Below are 20,936 nucleotides of genomic sequence, written 5' to 3' on the forward strand. Positions count from 1 at the left end.
GGGGATGAGCCTCCCATACCAGTGATCTCTTTCACATACTTAGGGATCAAGGACTTCTCACCAAAGGAGAGTTTGTGGCTTGAAAGAGCTCAGAGACTGACCTTTATTTACATGGAAAGTCATTTCTGGATCCTGTATCTTTGGGTATCTCTATACACACCCAGGTGATGGAACAGTCAGACAGGATTTCTGTACTAAGAGGGCTAGTATGAGACAGTCCCAAATGGAGAGGGGGGATTTGTCTAGGAGAGATGCCCCAGTTTTGCTCTGTTTTAGCACATTTTCCTCCTCTTCCCCAACTTCTGTCCATATGGCAACACATAAAAGTAGTAAAGCTCAGTGGCTGAATAATGGCAGGAAGATGAGGGCACTGGTACTAGGGAATATTTTCAAGTGCTTTGTTTCCACTTCCAGGGCTCACAGGTGGTTCAACCCAGGGGCCATCATCCATTTGCCCAGAGTTGTACGGGGAGCACAAGGAGTTCTTCCTTAGCAGGTGTCACTGACATTAAACACAAGGGGAATGGGACTCCCTGGACTTATACACCACCAAGTCTCACACCCCACTTCTCATGTCAGGGCAGCCAAAATGCATAAATTGGTTGCACCTTGAAGTAAAGAACACAGAACATCCTCAGAGCCCAGCTTCTTGGGCCACAAAGTTCTTTAAATTAGCAGGGACAAGTGGATGAATGTTCTAGATTGTCACTAGTTTTATGTCGAATCATATACTGAAGTCCATTCAAGGCTCTCTTTGTAGGAATAAAAAAAATGGAAAATGTTTGCAGCTCTTGCTGCCTTTGGGGAAAATTACATACATACATACATACATACATGTGTTCCCAGGATAAACCTTCACTTATGAAACTAACACCAGCACGTAATCTGGTAAGAAGTGAATTCTAACTTCAGTGTCTTTGCAACGTCCAGTTAAGAATACTGAAAACCTTAGATATCCCAGGATAGAGAGTTCAGCAAAGCAGCTGCCCAAAGATATTCAAGTTCTATGGATTGGGATTTTCTTCTTGTGGCAGATTGTATTTCCCCAAAATGAACATAGCAGTATTTCAAGTCCCACAATCTCTTCCAGAGCTTTGCTATTCTCTACTAAAATTTGGAGTCTATTTACCTTTCCCTTAAATTTGGGTGAGACTTTATGTCTGTCTCAGTGAATAGAATGCAGCAGATATGAGTGTATTACTTTCTTAAGGCTGCCATAACAAAGTGTCTGGGTGTCTTAAACAACAGAAATTTATTCTCTTACAGTTTCTTAAGGTGGGAAGTCTGAAATAAAGATGTCAGCAAGGTTGAGTTTTTTGGAGAGCTCTGAGGGAAAATCTGTCCCATGCCTCTTTCTTAGCTTCTGGTGGTTGCCAGAAATCCTTGGCATTCCTTAGTTTGTAAATGCATCGTTTCAATCTCTGCTTCTGTTGTCATTTGGCATTCTTCCTTACGTTTCCTGTGTCCAAATTTCCCTCTTCTTCTAAGGACAAAAGTCATTGGATTAGGGCCTAACCTAATCTAGTATGAGCTCATTTTAACTTTGTTATATCTGCAAAGACCCAATTTCCAAATAAGATCACATTCACAGGTCCTGGGGGTTAGAACTTGAACATATCTTTTGAGAGGACACAGTTCAATCCACAACAGTGAGGTTAAGTGATTTCTAAGGTTAAATCATAAGAGGCAATCCAACTTCTGTCTGAATCTTTTTCTTTAAGGATGCTCACCTTTGGAACCCAGCCACCATTTTGTGAGGAAGCCCAGGACACATGAAGAGACCACAGGCTGATTTTCTGGCTGACAGCCCCAGCTAAGGTTCCAGCCCATGGCTAGTATTAATAACCAGTCATGTAAATGAAGAGGCCTTCAGGTGACTCCAGTCTCAGCCTTTGAGCTGTACTAGCTGGTGCTGAGACGAACTATTTTCATTGATCCCTGTCCAAATTGAAGATTCATGAGCAAAATAAATGTGGATGCTCTTTTAATCCACCAGGTTTTAGGATAGTTTGTTACACAGCATTTGATTACTGGAACACTACCCAGTGTCCACTGCCCTACCTGAGACATCAGGAGTCTTCTGTGGTAGGACAACCCTCTGTAATGAAAATGCGGCCTTGCGATCTGGCTGTGGGTTTCTTTGGGATTCAACCATCCTTCTCTTAGGACACAGTGGAAGCAGCTTGACTAGATAGGTAGGCATTACCTGCTTCAGCCTGGCTTAAATAGAGATGTAGCCAAGAATTTAAAGTGTTTCATTACTGCCTTTGCTAGTGAGGAACTCCCACCCTCTGCGCTTCTAACCGGTGGCATTGAAGTATAGCTCTGACACTAGCTGTGGGATCTGAGCCAAATTACTTCAACTCTCCAAGCTTTAGTTAAAACCGGCATAACGATACTCATCTCCTTTATGTAAGTTTGCAGTTCAATATCTGTCCCATTTTAAGTGTTCCATAAGAAATAGGTGACCGGGGACTTCCCTGGTGGTCCAGTGGTAAAGAATCCGCCTTACAATGCAGGGGACACGGGTTCAATCCCTGGTCAGGGAACTAAGATACCACATGCCGCGGAGCAACTAAGCCCGCATGCCACAACTACTGAGCTCGTACACCTCAACTAGAGCCCACGTGCTGCAAACTACAGAGCCCATGCGCTCTGGAACCGATGGGCCACAACTATAAAGAGAAAACCCACATGCCACTAGAGAGAACCCCACGCACCACAATGAAGAGCCCGCATGCTTCAATGAAGATCCCCCGTGTGCCACAACTAAGACCCGATGCAGCCAAAAATAAAAAATAAATAAATAAGTAATAAAATAAATCTTAAAAAAAAGAAATAGGTGACTGTTTTCATTGACAGTTAAAAAATTTTTTTCTGTATAAAGTAATCTCGTTGATGGAGGTTATACAAATTTGTAAAACATATCCATACTTAGTAACCAACTGTAAGACTATACTACAGTTGGAATCACGATTCTTCAGCAACAAATAAGGGACAGTAAATATTTATTACAGCAACATAATCTTTGTTGCTACAGCTCACAAGGACATGTTTATTAAAATTGGTGGTACTGAGCCAAGACTGACTAAGTTGCAAGAAAAAGGAAAGTCCATATCAAATGCTTGGGAAATTCTAACTAGCTCCTCTTCTCTGACGGCAAGATTTGTTCCCTATACTAGAAACACACAGGGCATGAGACGTTGTGAGTTTTGTGGGGGTGAGTTTGAAGACTCCAGGATTAGCTAGATTTGGGGGAAGCCCTTAGTTGATCCTGGAATCTCAAGTGGGAGCCAAGCTTAATGCTTCCAAGTCATGCTCTTTTTATACATGAGAGTCTATGTATTAATTGCTGGTAATTTTTATTCAGCCTTTTGCATACATCAGAAACTTGGACATTTTATGAGTTATAAAATAAAATGTGAATTTCATTCATATAGCTTTCGGCAGAAAGAAGTTTCTTTCAACAAAGTGTGTTTAGTTTTGCTTGTTTTATTCTCATACATACCAGTGCTTACTAAAGGGAATCCATTCTTATTTATATTACTATCTTTTTTTTAAAGATCCTTTCCACTTACTTTTTACAAAGCTAGGCTCTACTGGTAAATGCCTTTTTCTCCCTGCATTCCGTGGAAAGCAGACCCTAAATGCTAAGTGGAAAGCAACCAAAACCCAAACTTGCAACTCAGTGTACTTGAAAATGTATAGCTGGAGTCAATTCTTTGTCTGGAGCCTTGATTCTGTTGCTAGGTGGCAATGTTCCCTCACCAAAAGGATGGTTATTAGAGCCTACAGGTCCCCGTTCTGAAACAGAAAGGAAAATACTGCCTTACTGTCTCTTCATTAGCAACTTTTCAACCAGACTTCCTGGTTTCAGTCCACAAAGAGGCATCAGCACTGTCTGAAACTGCCAGGCTGGAATGATCAAAACAAAAGTTTCTTCCTGCTAGCCACTGTACATTGCAAAACTGGGCAGTCTGTGGTATAAAGTGCCTGGTTGCTTCCAGTAACTATAAAAATCCACTCTAGGCAGGGACAAGAGTTATCCCAGGCCCTAGTAAACCAGTGATATAATCTTGTTTGTCCAGCGATTGGTGGTATAGTATTAAGTTCACAAAAGAGCTCTAGCATTGAGGTCACAGAACATCTGTATGTGGTGTGCCTACGAACTACTGAGGGTTCTTTTTAAAAAGGGAGTTTATGGGCTTCCCTGGTGATGCAATGGTTGCGAGTCTGCCTGCCGATGCAGGGGACACGGGTTCGTGCCCCGGTCCGGGAAGATCCCACGTGCCGCGGAGCGGCTGGGCCCGTGAGCCATGGCCGCTGAGCCTGCGCGTCCGGAGCCTGTGCTCTGCAACGGGAGAGGCCACAACAGTGAGAGGCCCGCGTACTGGAAAAAAAAAAAAAAAAGAAAAGAAAAAGGGAGTTTATTTCACTTCATTATCAGACAGGGTTGCCAGATTCAGTAAATACAAATATGGGACGAACAGTTAAATTTGAATTTCAGATGAACAATTTTTTTAAGTTAGGTTTATTGAGATATAATTTACACACAATAAAATTCACCCTTGTAGATAAACAGATCTATAAATGTTTACACATGTAAACATCATGTAACTACTACCACACTCAAGATATAGAATGTTTTCATCAGCCCAGAATTACTCCATGGCCCTTTTCAGTCAGTCCCTCACTCACCCTCTACCCCTGGCAAGCACTGGTCAGATTTGTCATTAAACGCTTACCTCTTCTACAATGTCATATAAGTAGAATTATATAATATCAATATATAGCCTTTTGTGTCTGGATTCTTTCATTTAACATAATACTTTTCAGATTCATCTATGTGGTTGTAGATAACAGCAGTTGATTTTTTTTTAAGTATAAGTATAACCCATGGAATAATTGAGACTTACTTACAATAAAAAAGTATCTGTTGTTTATCTGAAAATTTCTAAATCAGTGGGCCTGGAGTAGAACTTGGAACCCGCATTTTAACAAAAACCCATGGTGTCTCCCATGCAGGTGATTCTAAGATCACATCTTCAAACACCAAGGGTCTGAAGCAGTAGGGCTGTAAGTCTCCTTGAGAATCTGCTTAACTCATCGAGTCTTTTACCAGAAAAACAATGATAGAAACTCAGTACTTTCACACAATTTCAGGAGGTTGTAGGATTGACCAAAGTTCATAAACTCCATAAAACCCAGGTTAAGAACCGTAGTGTTGTCATGTGTTTGACTGAAAAGCTCAAGTCTTCCACAAAAGTGAGGAAAACAAGTTATTTCAGATTCTCCCACTCCCTCTGCTCATCATATTTCCCCTCACTTTTCACAGCAAGGGGATTTTTTTTTGTCTTTCTATAAAATATGAAGCCTTGCAACTCTCTATTCCTATTTAAATGTTTATTTATTAACTCAAAAGTGGATTAATCATTTACATATCATAAAAGCCATACATAGGTATCACAGAAAGCTAAAACTGCAAAGAAACTTAAAAATGAAAAAGAGGAATGGGTAGTCGTACCACCCAAAGAGGGAGAGAGATAATCATTTTATTTATGTATTTATTTATTTCATAGCTGGGATAATGAAGTCATGATGCCTGGGTCCTACTCCACATATTCAGATTTACTTGGTAGGGGTGTGTTCTGGACTCAATGTTTTTCTTACTTTCTTTTTTTTTAATTGAAGTATAGTGAATTTACAATATTATATTACTTTCAGGTATACAGCATAGTGATTCAATATTATTACACATTATTCTCTATTTAAAGTTATTACAAAAAATGACTGTATTTCCCTGTGCTGTACAATATGTCCTTGTTGCTTATTTATTTTATACATAGTACTTTGTATCTCTTAATCCCCTACACGTACCTTGTCCCTCCCCTCTCCCTCTTTCCACTGGTAACCACTAGTTTGTTCTCTGTGTCTGTGAGTCTGTTTCTGTTTTGTTATACTCATTCATTTATTTTAATTTTTAGATTCCACATATAAATGATAACATACAGTATTTGTCTTTCTCTGTCGGACTTATTTCACTAGGCATAATACCCCGTAGGTCCATCTGTGTTGCTGCAAATATTAGAAGTTCATCCTTTTTTTTAATGACTAAACAATATTCCATTATATATATACACTCATCTTCTTTATCCATCCGTCTGTTGATGGATACTTAGGTTGCTTCCATATCTTGACAATTGTAATTGCTGTGAATTGTAATTGCTGTGAACATTGGGGTACATGTCTCTTTTCGAATTAGTGTTTTCATCTTCTTTATATACATACCCAGGAGTGGAATTGCTGGATCATATGGTAGTTCTATTTTTAGTTTTTTGAGGACCCTCTATACCGTTTTTGAAGGACTCAGCATTTTTCAAAGGCTCCACAGGTGATAGTAACATGCAGCTTAGTTTGAGAGCCACTGCTCCATGCACTTGCCATTGACTTGTTCTCTGTGCTCTTTCTATATGGGCCTTGCAGAATGGGTTGTAGAACCTGTTGGGAATCAATTGGAATCGTACCTGTACATCAACACGAAAGGAAAAATCTTCTAATGACTCGTTCATGCTGGAGGTATGTGTACAATTGGCCATTCCTGATGAAGAATAGGGGAGCCCTGCTTGAAGAAATAAGATTAGGTCAGAATGGGAGAAAATTATAGCCGGAAATGATTAAATTTCACCACAAACCTGGAGTTGCCTGAATTCTGTGATTAGTGAGAGCTAATCAAAGCTGAGGAAGAAAAGGAGTCGTTGATGGCAACACTCCAAGAGGAAGACCTAATAATAGAGTTAAGATTTGAGCACCAAGGCAAACCCAAGTCTCTGGAAGTGATACAGGCATGCCCCGTGACTCGACATCCTATCTGCAACAAGCAAATATGTCATGGACGGGGGTGTCCTCACAAGGGAATCCTCACTGCTCCCCCAATCCCAAACTTTCCCAAGGCTGGCATTGAAGACTCCAGTTTGCTTTGCATGTAGTGATATTTCTCATAAGTGAAGGCACCACGGAAGTCCAGCCACCCAACCCTCTAGCTTTCACTAGTCCAAGTTGCATGAGTTTTAAAATTCGGTGGCAACTTTAGGCTGGTCCTGAACATTAAGAAATGGGTTGAAAGAGTCTTGAGGCTTATCTTATGAGCTGTCTCAAGGAATGTCTTATGGTTGGTTGTACCAACAGAACTCCAGATTCACAACAACTTGCCTCCATCCTTAGATTCAGAGACCCTGGAGGGAGGGACTGAAATGGTCTGGGGCCTTCTCAGTACTTCCTCTCAAGGGGTCACGCATCAGAAACAGACATGTTAGCCATCATACTGATGGTGGAAGAAATGTGTCAGGGGACTTAGGGTGGAGATTCTCACGTGCACATCACATTACAGTTGTTGCAGATATCTTGTAATATAATTTACTATAAAATTATGGTAGTTATTAGAGCAGCTGTTAGATATTGTTTTTTATTAATAAAGCAGCAGTATATTACCATAAACATTATTTTAGTGCTTTGACAACTGTATTTCAATATTATTGATATTCTTTGTTATCCTTTGTGTTTTATGTACTTGCAAACATGAACAGGGCTTAATTTTATATCCATTTGATTCATGATGTTGTCACTTCCGTTTTTTAGTTTAGAGGTGTTTTAGGAACTGGGAGGAGAAAACTAGCAGGGGGAAATGGAAATTTTTTTTTTTTAATAAAGATTTTTTAAAAAATTAATTTTTTTAATTTATTTATTTTCAGCTGCGTTGGGTCTTTGTTGCTGTGCACGGGCTTCCTCTAGATGCAGCGAGCGGCGGCTACTCTTCATTGTGGTGTGCGGGCTTCTCATTGTGGTGGCTTCTCTTGTTGTGGAGCATGGGCTCTAGGCGCACTGGCTTCAGTAGTTGCGGCACGTGGGCTCGGTAGTTGTGGCTCATGGGCTCTAGAGCGCAGGCTCAGTAGTTGTGGCACACAGGCCTAGTTGCTCCGTGGCATGTGGGATCTTCCCGGACCAGGACTCAAACCCATGTGCCCTGCATTGGCAGGTGGATTCTCAACCACTGTGCCACCAGGGAAGCCCAAAACAGGGAAATTTTATGTTGTTATAGCCTACGTTCTTTTATTCTACACATTGTTTCTTTTGTTCCAAGGATTTTTTTTTTATCTGATAGTCTGACTTACATATGCTTATTTGCTTTCTATAAGAACCCCTCTGAATTACCTTTCCCAGCAAATAATTATTTGCTTCCCAATGGGAGGCTAGGATGACTCCTGCTGGTTCTATTGCAGAATCAATGATAAGGTACATTAATGAGTCTCAGAATCACTCCTAGGAGACTGTTTTCCTTTCCGTGCTCTATCCTGTTGATGTGGCCTCTCCTTTTCACAGCATTGGGAATTGTAATTCAGGTACAATATGCTTATTCTCTGTGTCTCCAGATCACAGGTGGAGATGTGGCTTCTAGAAACATCTCATATTCTAAGTTCCAAAATCAATAATAGGATAAGCTTAGAAGTGGTTTATATACTACCCCCCCATTGATATCTTAGGAATAAATGTCAAGAATAGAAATGGAAATTATCTATTCAAGGAGGCCTAATCACAAACATTTTCAAGGCTATTTTTATTGGGGAATGTGCTGCAGCACTGCTTCTGAGCTCTTTTCTCAGAAAGACACAAGCCAGAATGGCATCTCAGAAGCTTATTGTATCAGACATAACAGCAAAGGAAACGTACATTGGTACTAGTGAAAGTTAATGTTCAAAACAAATAATGAAATGTGTTTTTTATGTGCTTATTAATACCTCCCTATATAATGAAGAAAGTTGTATTTTCATCCTATGCTTTTGTGAGTCCTATGTAACTTCCTCCCATTTGTCCTGGTATGACATTAGGTCAGTCCTTATCATATTTAATATCTTTGATGAAATACCTAGAGACAAAAGCAAGGATGCTGGGGCAAATTAGTATATCATGCCATGTAGTTAAATACGTTCTTTACCTCACTATTCCCTTCATCTTTTCTTGGGTCTAGAACCTGAGAGGAAGCTACAAAGATACCCTCTCTGCTGTTGACATTACCTGCTAGAAGAAAATTGAGGATAATAGCATGGCTAAAGTGTGGCATTTCTTGTAGCGAATGCTTTCCCTCCTGACCAGGGATCGAACCCGGGGCCCCCGCCCTGGGAGCGCAGAGCCTTAACTGCTGGACCACCAGGGAAGTCCCTTTTTTTAAAATTATAGGTCTCCTATATATATATTTTTTCACCCTCCTTTATAGATATTATATACTATTTATTTTCATTGTAATGATGCATTAAGTTTGTAGATGCTTAAATGTAAACAGCACGAATTTTAACAGAGAAGGATGATGGTGAGGGGGTGTTTCTCATAATCTATCTTCTTTTTTTAATAAAAAGCACAAAAGAGTTTCATTCTAAAAAATTTATTAAAGTAACTATTTACACAGGATTCTGTTTGAGTAGATTAACTCCTCTTGCACTTTGACAGATAATAATGTTGTGAAGAAACATAAACACAACTGCATATGACAGTGCATATCTCTGTGAAAGGCAGTATGCTGTGTCCTGCAGGGTCTTCAGGGACAGTCTCTGCCTTCATGACCTTCAACTCTTATAATGGAGAGGAGATAAGTATATAAACAAAGCACAAAGCAGAGGGAGGTAAATGACATAGAGAGATATAAGCAAAGAACTCTGAGAGTTCAGAGGAAGATGAACCTCAGATTCCAGACCTCACCCACAGAAACTTATTTCGAAAGTTTGCAGTGTGGCCCCGGAATCTATAAGAGGCGTTTCAGCGCATCTGATACAGGTGGTCCCCAGACTGCTCTTTGAGAAATACTGATCTAATGGTCAATAGAGCTTTGCTTTCCTTTTGAGTAGCTTTTTATTACTGAGTTTAAGAATTCTATCTCATAAGCAAATTTAATATTATCTAGAACACAGAACTTATATCCTATGAAAGAAAAAGCTCTTTGCCACACCTTCTTTTAAATTACTACTAGGTCCACAATCCTTTATCTGAAACATTTTTGGTTAGACGTGTTTCAGATTTCAGAATTTTTCTTAGAAATGTACTAAACAATCCATCTCTAATAAAAATTTTAATTTATATTCTTCCATCAACATCAAAACTCTTCAGGCTTTATAATCTCTCTGATTTTCCCAATATGACCCTACCCACAGCACTCAAAATCTTCCAGCACTGCTTCTGAGATCTTTCATGTTTTTCTGAAATAATCTAAAATTTAGGTCTAAATTTTAATCTAAAATTTATTTAAATTATGCTTCTATTTTCACTGAAAGCAAAGCTTAACATTCACTTATACACCTTAGTATCAGCAATTTTTTAGATATAATGATGTATTTTTACTCACTATTGCTTCTTTTATTCCATATATTCCCTTTCTTGGGTTATATTTTACTCTTCCTGGAACACATTCTTCTTAAATCTTTATAAAAGGCTTATGGATATAAGTTTTATGAAAAACATTTCTTCTGCCATTACCCTTAAATACTGGTTTAGAATAATGGAGAACTCTAGGTCAAAATTTCCCACAGAAACTTAAAGACATTATTCCTTCAACCTCTTGTGTCCTATATTTCAAATGAAAAGTTGGAAGTCAATCTGATTCTTTCTCTGTTATACTTTTTTATTCTCTCTGGGTAATTTAGTATATTCATTTTATACTTGAAGTTTTACTAGGACTTTGGTAGGTATTTTAAAAATTATTTTTCTTGCTCATCATCTGGTTGACAGAGCCTTCTAATCTGAATGCTCAAGCCTTTTTCCGACACAGGAAAATTATTCTGTTCTTCAATTTTATCTTCATCCAATTCTTCTCCTGAAGCTGAGACCTTAGAGACCCAGTAAAAGACCTCTGTGTCTTCTTTTGCATGTTCTGCAAGAATAAGGTGACTGATATTCCAGCTCACTGACTCTGTCTTCAGTGTGGCGCATTCTACTATTCAGCCCTCCACTGAGTTAAATTTGTATTTCAGGAATTACATTTTTAATTCCAAAATTCCTAAGTCTTGTTATTCACAGCGAATTTTTTCCCTTGATAAAATATCCTTTTGAATCTCTCTCAAGTTACTGACTATATTCTTCTTCTGTTCCCTGTATAGACTCTGCTTCTATGAGGATTAGTTCTGTTTGTTGAGTTAATTAATTAATTAATTTTTCGTGAGCAACTATTTTTTTAACTATGTTTTTGAGCTTGGGCATATTTCAGGGCTCTTCTTATAATAGTTCCCTTTTTCTCATATGAGGTTGAGAATCGTTCAATTCTGTTGGGTTTTGCCACCAGTCCATTCCCTCTGTTTTGTATCTTCCAGAAATCCCTAGGGGCTTTTGAATTATGGTGGCACACCTTCAGGCCTGAAATACACAGGTGTAGGTCTTTGGTTGTATATGGTTCTTGCTATTAATAAAGGGCTATGTTGTTTCCCATTTGGTTATTGCTTCTTGCATATTTATGGCCTGAAATCCCACAAGGAGGAGAGATGAGCATAGGGGCAGGGTTGTTGGATAATTGGCAATAATAAAAACATCCCAAACCCCCACTTTCCCCAAACCAGTACTTATTGATATACAATATGGGCTCATGTGGATATCTCCATAAGAACTGGTATTTAGGCCAAAGTACCATGTAGGGAGACTGAGGTTCTTGGTGCACCTGTAACAGCTGACATTGTAACTTGACTTAATATTAGATTTTTAGGAAAAGAGGTACTTTTGAGTCAGAAAATACTCATCTCAAGACAAACAGAGCTTCAATATTACAGCTGTTTTAGGTACTGGTAGTGGAGTAATTTGTTGTTGTTGTTGAGCTTGTACTTCTCTTCATTGTATTACTCAGTCGTGACTGTGGGCCAGTATTTTAAACTGTAAAAGCCATTTGATTCCTGAGGACTAGAGAACACTAATGTGTGAAACATTTGGAATTTAAATTCTTAGTGCTTGGCATGGGTAGGTGGCACTAAAATGGTAGTTCCAAATCTAGCTCCTCTTTATGGTATTTTGAAGAGGATGCAAAGAAAAGAAAATCACCGTGGATTTCTGCTTTGGATTTATGTGGCCTGTCCTTAGGTCCTGGCATTCATGACTCTGGCCCCTCACCATCATGGTCTCCACCAGCACATGGCCTCACACTGCTTCTAACTTGTTCATTTCATAAGCTCAAGTCATAGATGTGAGCTAAGCTTGTGGGTTCAACTGTGGTGGGGTGGGATTGGGGGTTGGTATGGAAGGTGATTTTGTTTCAAACAGACATTTAAAGAGAAATGAAAACCCTATTAGGTTGACATAGAGAAAATAATTCAATGAGATTATTAATAATCTAAGAGCTGAAAAGGCAATTTAAAAGCTTGTGCCCAGGACTTCCCTGGTGGCACAGTGGTTAAGAATCTGCCTGCCAATGCAGGCGACACGGGTTCGAATCCCGGTCCGGGAAGATCCCACATGCCACAGAGCAGCTAAGCCCGTGTGCCACAACTACTGAGCCTGCGCTCTAGGGCCCACAAGCCACAACTACTGAGCCTGCGAGCCACAACTACTGAAGACCACGTGCCTAGAGCCCATGCTCCGCAACAAGAGAAGCCACCGCAATGAGAAGCCTGCACACTGCAACAAAGAGTAGCCCCTGCTCACCGCAACTAGAGAAAGACTGCACCCAGCAATGAAGACCCAACACAGCCAAAAATAAATAAATAAATAAGTTTACTAAAAATAACTAAATAAAAGCACGTTTATATTGTATTAAAAAAAAAAAAAGCTCGTGCCCAAACACAAACCAGGATTCTGGTTTGCTTCAAAACTCCAAAAGGAATGTGATTATCTCACAGAACTGGGTGTTGGTCTTATAGTCAGAACAGGAAGAATATGAAACATGTCTTCTATTTTCTCTTTCCTGTTTCTTTGTCTACCCACCTTGCCCTAAGAAAACCTTAAGTCTCTGCTATGTTCTTTGACTGCCAACAGCAATGTGGTCTGGATTATACCATATGCTGGGATCTAGAGAAATAACTTGCCTTGGAAATAAACAGCTGTCATCACTTGGTATTCACACGTACTTTGTGGGTGTAGACTGATTCATTGACGTTCTTGTATGTTCTGCTGACCCTATGAACTTCTGAAAGCTAGAGCGGTGAGACAAGTAGGTTTGGGAACCAGGGGAGCCAATGGTGTAAATCTCCATCTGAGTCTAATGGTCTGAGAATTAGGAGCATCATGTTCAAGGGCAGGAGAGGACAGATGTCCCAGCTCAAGCAAGACAGCAAATTTTCCCTTCCTCCACTTTTTTGTTCTATTCAGGCCCTCAATGGATTGGTAGATGCCCACCTGCATTGGTGAAGGCAGTCTTCTTTACTTGGTCTCTTCAAATGCTTATCTCTTCCAGAGACGCCTTCACAGATATACCCAGAAATAAAGTTTTACCAGCTATCTGGACATTCCTTAGTCCAGTCAAGTTGACATACAGAATTAACCATCACACCCTGTGTGAGTAGAGGATAGTCTGCCATCAGTAGACCTTAATCTCTGTGTGCCATCCTGAGGTCATGAGAGGCAATCAAAAATGAAAATTAAAGTGGAGGGGACATGTCAGTTTCTCTGCCCACCTGTTAGTGGTTCCTTGAGAAGGATAGAGTTGTTAATCAGCACAGTAAGAGCCCCAGGCGTGCACTGGGTGTTTTTGTTTGTTTGTTTGTTTTCTTGTTTACTTATGGGTGGGGTTACTGCATTTTTAAAGTCTGCATCCATGTAGGGCTACTCTCTTGCCTTCCTATCTCAGAACAAATCAGAGACAGGCTAGCCATTCTCTTCTCCAGTGGTTACCAACCAGGTGGATTTTGCCCCCCAGCAACATTTATCAATGTCTTCAGACATTTTTGGTTGTGACACCCGGGAGTGCTATTGTTATTTAATGGGTAGAGGTCAGGGATGCTGCTAAACATCCTACAATGCACAGGTCAACACTCCCCTTCCCAACAAAGAATTATCTGGTCCAAAATTTCAACCCTGGTGCCAAGGTTGTAAAACACTGCTCTTCATTTTCTTCTATTCCATGAGGCTATGTATGTAAGTGGACCAGGGTACAGGCCATCCTTTTCTCTACAAGTACAATTGAATGTGTTGCTCACATGTGGGAGAGTAGGACACTTTATTTAGGTCATCTTAGCCACGTTTTTGAACATAGACTTAATGAGAGAGCCTTGCATTGTCCATCTTGCTAATTATTTTAAAAAGTGATAATGTATTTCCCTTTTGCCTATTATTCCTTATATTTGGTTCCCTCCATTGAGAATTTTGTAGGGAATTTAGATATTCCTTCTGTCTGGATTGTCTGAGTTGTCATTTTCATCATAATATCATGAAAACTTTGCCTTCTTCCATCTGTTGTCTCCTATCAGTGTATCTTCAACCTTTCCCTCTATATAAACTCCTTCCTGTTAGTGGGAAAAACATGCTCATATTTCCTCCTACAGTTTGATAAATAAGTACAAAATAATTTTTAAAATCCCTTTTCCTTTCTCCCACATCCCTGTTCTCTATTTAATAGTGAAGCTTTTTTGAAAGAGCTGAGAAATGGCAAATTTAACACAGCCAATGAGTGTTCCATTGATAAGTGAGGTAAGCCCACGCTCAGACCCAGACCAGGTATGTGCCCACAATCAAAGTTATTGCTTTCATGCAGCCTACCCTTAGTAAATACTGTTGCAGGTAAATGGGGAAAAAAAAAGATTAAACAGTTGAATCACCTCTCAAAGCTCCTGCTGAAATTTGGACACAAGAACAATGAAGAAAGTAAAGAAATTTAGAAAATTCAGGATACTCTGGGTTGGGGACAAATCACTTCTAACCACGGAAGCCAGATTTTCATTTTCTCTGACTCACTTGAACTAAAACACAAGCATGTGACACATAGCTCCCCAACCAGTTGCCCCTGTGTCAGACTTTGGCTCAGTTACTAGTGACACAAAGAATCAAAGACTGCGTAGTCAGTTATGAAGTGGCCATCCTGGATAGCCCTCTCCAGTTTCCAGAGACAGTAGTGATATTTCCTACAGCTGGTACAAGGTCCAGAAGGTGTAAAGAAAGTGGTACAAGAGACTTTTCTTGTCCATCAGGAGAGGCAGTATGGCCTTCATGGGACCGGTTTTATAGATTTTGGATATTGTTCCTCGCTACGTAGCCTCTACATCTGGTTCTTCAGCCTTCTTGGATATGGAGTGAGCTACCGAATATCTCTTAATTCATTCTTTTCTGATTAAGTTACTCAGAACTTGTTTTTGTTGCTTGGTATCTAACTGAGACTCCTTGGCAAAATGGCAGCTAAATATGATATAAATATGACACAGTCAGTCCCTGTCACAAGCAAAAGGACAGTTAAATGAATTGTTTAATAGCAGCACCATACTTTATTAGATTCTCTGCTCTAACCATTCCTCTTCTCACCTTCCTCTATTTGTGGTAGCTACATCTGTTAAAATAGGAATGGTACAATTGAGTTTTTCTCTAGGATCAAATCCCTTCGCTCCCTGTAAGTTATACCTAAGCCCTGGGTACACAGCAATAGATAAATACAGGTTTTCCCCATGATCCAAAAGCAGAGCGTTCCTGTGAAATCTTTTCTAGGCTGAAATGACGTAAGACAAAGAAGCAATTACCTTAGGACCCATTTTGCTAATAGATTCACAAAACAAATCCAGATAAAGCACAGATGCTCACAGACATAGTTCAAGGCTATGGTGGCTTGATGCTGGGATGCTCAGTGTAGTTCCCTGGGAAGGAGCTTGGTTGGCAGTGCCATTCTCACTGCTCAGGGTTCATGCTGCCTCTGTAAGGACTCCCTGCAAGACAAACACTGACACTGTTGAGTCCTCTTTGGATTTCTTTCTGTTAGAGAAAACAGGTCTTTCGTAAAAACTAAATGGCGTAAAGCGAACTTTCGAAAAGTGGGGAATGCCTTTGAAAATAAAGGAAAGAAAACAGGAAATAAGGGAGAACTGATAAGAAGTGTGGGTGTAGACTGTTCAGATTTCAATACTCTATGACAGAGGTCTGCAAACTTTTTCTGTCAAGAGACAGTAAATATTTTTTACACGGTGGGCTATAGCTCTTTGTCACAATGACTCAACTCTGCCATTGTTGCATGAAAGCAGCCACAGACAACACATAAGCGAACAGGTGGGGCTGTTTTCCAATAAAACGTTATTTACAACAACAGGTCATAGGCTGGATTTGGTTCACTGGTTATAGTTTGCTGATCCCTGCTTTATGTTATGCCAGGTTCTCGGGGTTCTTCCCCTCTGTTTACATTTAGAGCCAATTTTCTTGTATTCATTCATTCTATGATCACTTATTGAACACTTATTTGTTTCCACAAAGATTCCTGTAACTGAAGCAGCTTACAGTGTGGACTGGATCAGGTAGGAGTATTGCCCAGTAGGCACATTGGCCATATCCCCTCAATTTCGTCCCTTCAGTTCACAAAGGTCCAACATCCTGCTGCCAGAACCTGCATTTCTTTGCCTCAGGAATTTCTCTGGCCATGAATTGTATAGATCTGTATTCCCCACAGTTTCTTAATACACTCCTTCCTTGAATCTGGGTGGGCTCTGTGACTGCTTTGACCAATAGCATGTAGCAGATGTGAGTCTATATAATATCTGGGCCCAGGTCTGAAGGGATTGGTAGCTTGCGCTTCCTATCTTTTGGAACACTTGCTCTTAGAATCTACACGCCATGCTACTAGAAAGCCCAGAGAGCCTCATGGAGAGACCAGTGTGGAAAGAACCCAGTACCAATTTGATAGTCATGAGAGTGAACCAGGAAATGGATCCTTCAGCTGTAGTCAAGCCAACCCAACTAACATACTGTGTGGAGCAGAAATAAACTATCCCCACCAAGCCCAGCCCATACTGCAGATTCATGGGCAAAATATATGACGTAGTTGTATTAAGCCTCTAAATTTGGGGAGGTTTTTAATGCTATAATAGGTATGCAGGACACTCACCATGGACTTAAAGTAGTTCTTATTATCGGACTTTAACAGATGAAGGATCTGAGGTTTAGAGAAAAAAAGCATGCCTTGCCCAAGGTTTCACAACTAGTAAGTTAGAGATTAGGACTTGAAACCCAGGCCTGCCAGATTCCAAAGCCCAGGCTCTATTTAATCTACCTTGTTGGGCTTCCCTGGTGGCGCAGTGGGTGAGAGTAGCTGTATAAAATTAAAAATGCAGAAAGAAATAATAGGCCAATCCTTTATGAATTGAGTATACCATATTCTTTCATATCTAATGCCCTATGTGACTCAATTCTTTTTTTTTTTTTGCGGCACGCGGGCCTCTCACCGTTGTGGCCTCTCCTGCTGTGGAGCACAGGCTCCAGACGCGCAGGCTCAGCGGTCATGGCTCCCGGGGCACGAACCCGTGTCCCCTGCATCGGTAGGCGGACTGTCAACCACTGCGCCACCAGGGAAGCCCTCAAATACTCAGAATTTAAATAAGAATACAAAACTTTGCAAATTTTAGTATACAATCAGTAAGAATGACTTAATAGATATATTGTTTACTGTGTTCCCAATGTACAGAAAATCACATTTTTCCTAATAGCTGTGAATATTATGTAGCTCTGGAGCAAATATTAGCCCACAAATAAAATCTCAGTGAATTCTGGAGGAATATCCTAGGTTATATTCTTTGATCATAATTAAATAAAAATTTTAGATTGATATTCAAAGGTAGGTATAGGTATGTGTACGTGTTTAAGTCACTTACAGCAAGAATTAAGAAAGCTTTAAAAGTGAGTCTTGGGTTAGAGATTTTTAAAAAGCTGAAATTGCAAATTAATTAGAAATAAGTAATTATGAGAGGTCCATACACTTTCAATAGAATGTGGTCAAAGATACAGACAGAAACAAACTGGTAGAGAAGAATAAATCCTAGATAAAACCAGCTCTCCGGAAGGGCTACCACTTCTGGAAAGGGAGAACTGAAAAAATAATGCCCACTGGCCCTGGGAAGCCAAAAGAAAGTTTGAGTCTATGAGCTTCAAAGTAGAACTTAAACATGCCTTCTGTTGTACATCAAAGTCTCACATCTGGACCCTGCATTAGCACTTTTTTTTGTTTTTTGGTTTGTTTTCTGGCCGTGCCGTGGGGCATGCGGGATCTTAGTTCCCCCACCAGGGATGGAACCCATGTCCCCTGCAGTGAAAGCACAGAGTTCTAACCACTGGACCACCAGGGAATTCCCCTGGTCCGTGCATAGCATGGAATTAAAATTTATATTATACATTTCATATAGCATTTCCCACACTGAAATATTAATACAAAAATACATGTCATATTAGTGAAAACTCTTGGGAATCACAGCTGAAGCAAACATTTAAACAAACAAATAATAAAACCATAGACCACTTTTACAACTCTGTATTTATAAAATTCCCAACAGGGAAATAAAATCCCTAAAGAAGATTTGCTCATTATAAGAAAATTTCAAGCCACATGAGGAAGTGATCAACTCTGAGAATGTGGTCCCTGAGAGAATGGAAACAAATGAAATGAGACCCATAACCACCTTAGATTTCTGCATGGACACACTTTCTACATGATGGTGCAGGGATGGGTAGCCCAAGCAGAGCAGAGCAGTCTCAATGAGGTGAAGAGACAGGATCAGAATTCAGGGATCCTGAGGTGGCTGGAATCTGCCTGGAAGGCTAATGTAGAGAAGAAAACTCTGTAGAGAAGAAGATCCAGAAATCTGCATAGCAGACCCCTTGAATATTGAACAAATACTAAGCTATTCATTAACAGAGTTAGACTTTATAAGGCCAGAAGGAATTAGTACCAGAGAAAGAATAACTACCAGAGTGCTGTGAGATGAACACCTCCCAGGGATGGTACAGGGGTGGGAGATGGGCCATCCAGGGTGGTAGGGCAGTTCTGAGAAGTCATCAACCACTGAGATACCCTTTGACTTCATGTTTTCCATCTTGAGTGCTTGATTTTCTTCTTCCAAGAAGCTTTCTGGAACTCCAGCAATAGTATCCACCTGGGCAGGAGAGACTAAAAGGTGTACCAAGATAGCTGTCCTTATTTGAATGACCTGTCCCAGACGTCTTACCCATCAACCTCTATATATGGTCACCTAACCATAGCAAGCAGCAAGTGAATTGCTTTTTGTTTTTTTGTTTGTTTTTGGTTTTTAGTGAACTTGTTGCTCTATTAAATAAAATTTCCTTCTTTTACTACGGAATATGGGAGAAATGGATATTGGTGGAGGCTTCTGGCTGTGTACACAAGTTCAGTCTCATTTTCTTCTTTGGCACATGGCTGCTTAGCTAAAGGCGGCTTTCCTAGCCTCCCTTATTGCTACATATGACCTGGTGGCTAAGTTCGGACAACTGGAATGGGAGTAAAAGTGGTGTGTGCAACAATGGCGTCACTTAGTTAAAAGAAAATCACTTGCTCTGGTTATTCCCTTTTCCTCTTACAGTGTGTTGTAATATGGACATGCCTGCAACTCATCTTTGACAGGCATTTGAGGAAAATCCCTTAGAGATGGAACAGCATCAAGAATGAAGGAAAATTGTTTTCCACATGGAAAAAATAACACCAGCACCCTACCTCATACCATCCATAAATCTAAATGTGAGATGGATCAAAAACATAAATGTGATAAAACAAAATTTCAAAAACTTTTAGGAAAAAAAATCTTAGGGTCTCCAGATCAGAAGAATTTCTAAATAAGACACAGAAAAAAAATTAGAAAGATTTCAAAATTTGACATTAAACTTTTAATGATAAAGGAAAATACAAACAAATTAAAAAGCTAATATAGGCTGTGACTAACCTCTAATATACAAATTATTCCTACCCATTGATAAGAAAAACTAACCAATGAAATAGAAATATGGAAAAACACTTGCACAATCAATTTAGAGAACAGAAAATTCTAAATGGCTAAGGAACAGACAAAATTAGTTCAGGCGTTGCTGTTGAACATGGAAATGCTATTAATAAAACAAGGTATTTTTCCTCATAATGACAAAGATTGGAAACATCTGATGCTGTCACAGAACAAGAACACAACCTCACCATATATACAAAGAGAAATTGTTGAATAAACTGGGATAGATTCATCTATAAAATACTATACAGTAATTAAAAGGATGAGATAACTTTCTGTATATTTGGAAATAAGTCTATAATATTTTTAGATAAAAAGCCTGTTTTAGAATAATAAGCATAGTATGATCTCATTTTTGTAAAAACTAAATAATCCTGCCCCTTTTCAGCAAGCAAACCCTTATAAATGTGTGTAAAAGAGAAACATTGATTGATATTAATTGGGTCCACTTATTAAGGAAATTCCTACATTATGACATGGGAGCTTTCAGGAGGCTGTGAGCAATACACTTCCTGGTATTGACATTGCTATCCCATTTACTTGTTTTCTATTATTTACAAAATTTAATATACAAGTTCTGGCTTTTATAGTAATACCATTCCCCAAGGGCACATTGATAAGCAGACGAAGCCTTAGCAGGGAGACATGGACAAGCTTGAATGTCATTAGTGCTTCTTCAATACCTATATGACTGTTTCTGAAATCTTTCAAGCAATTCATATCTAGATCTTCAGAATTTGAATCTGCAGAGAATTTTGCCCTCAAAATCATTTTATCTTATTCTGAGGTTGGGATAAACCATTTTTCAGGAAGTTTTTTAAAAGGCTATTAATCTTTGTGGCAGAATCTGGCCCATGGCCAAGTCACTTTCTATTAGTACGTTTGACACTTGGGTAGAAACATTAATTTGTTCATGCCATTAGGATGCTATTATTTAGCTCACCAGTAATGGGCTAGATGATTCTCCATGTAATGCCTATTCCCAGGGAGATTCTTAAGAAGAACAGGGTT

General features: G+C 39.6%; 1 long non-coding RNA gene across 2 annotated transcripts in view; it reads left to right on the top strand.

Annotated features, from left to right (window-relative positions):
• Nucleotides 1-20,936, top strand: part of LOC113620016 (uncharacterized) — a 72,775-nt gene that overhangs the window by 19,807 nt on the left and 32,032 nt on the right. The window contains exon 3 of one of the 2 annotated variants that reach the window (XR_003432621.1): nucleotides 1,722-2,549. The exons of the other annotated variant lie outside the window; for it this stretch is intronic. This is a non-coding gene — a long non-coding RNA (uncharacterized LOC113620016). Of the gene's footprint in view, nucleotides 1-1,721; nucleotides 2,550-20,936 lie in introns of those variants that run through there. 2 annotated transcript variants of the gene reach the window in all.

Source organism: Aethalodelphis obliquidens, unplaced genomic scaffold, assembly GCF_003676395.1.
Source record: "Aethalodelphis obliquidens isolate GAN/ISIS:26980383/991018 unplaced genomic scaffold, ASM367639v1 scaffold7, whole genome shotgun sequence".
In the NCBI taxonomy this organism is placed as follows: domain Eukaryota; kingdom Metazoa; phylum Chordata; class Mammalia; order Artiodactyla; family Delphinidae; genus Aethalodelphis; species Aethalodelphis obliquidens.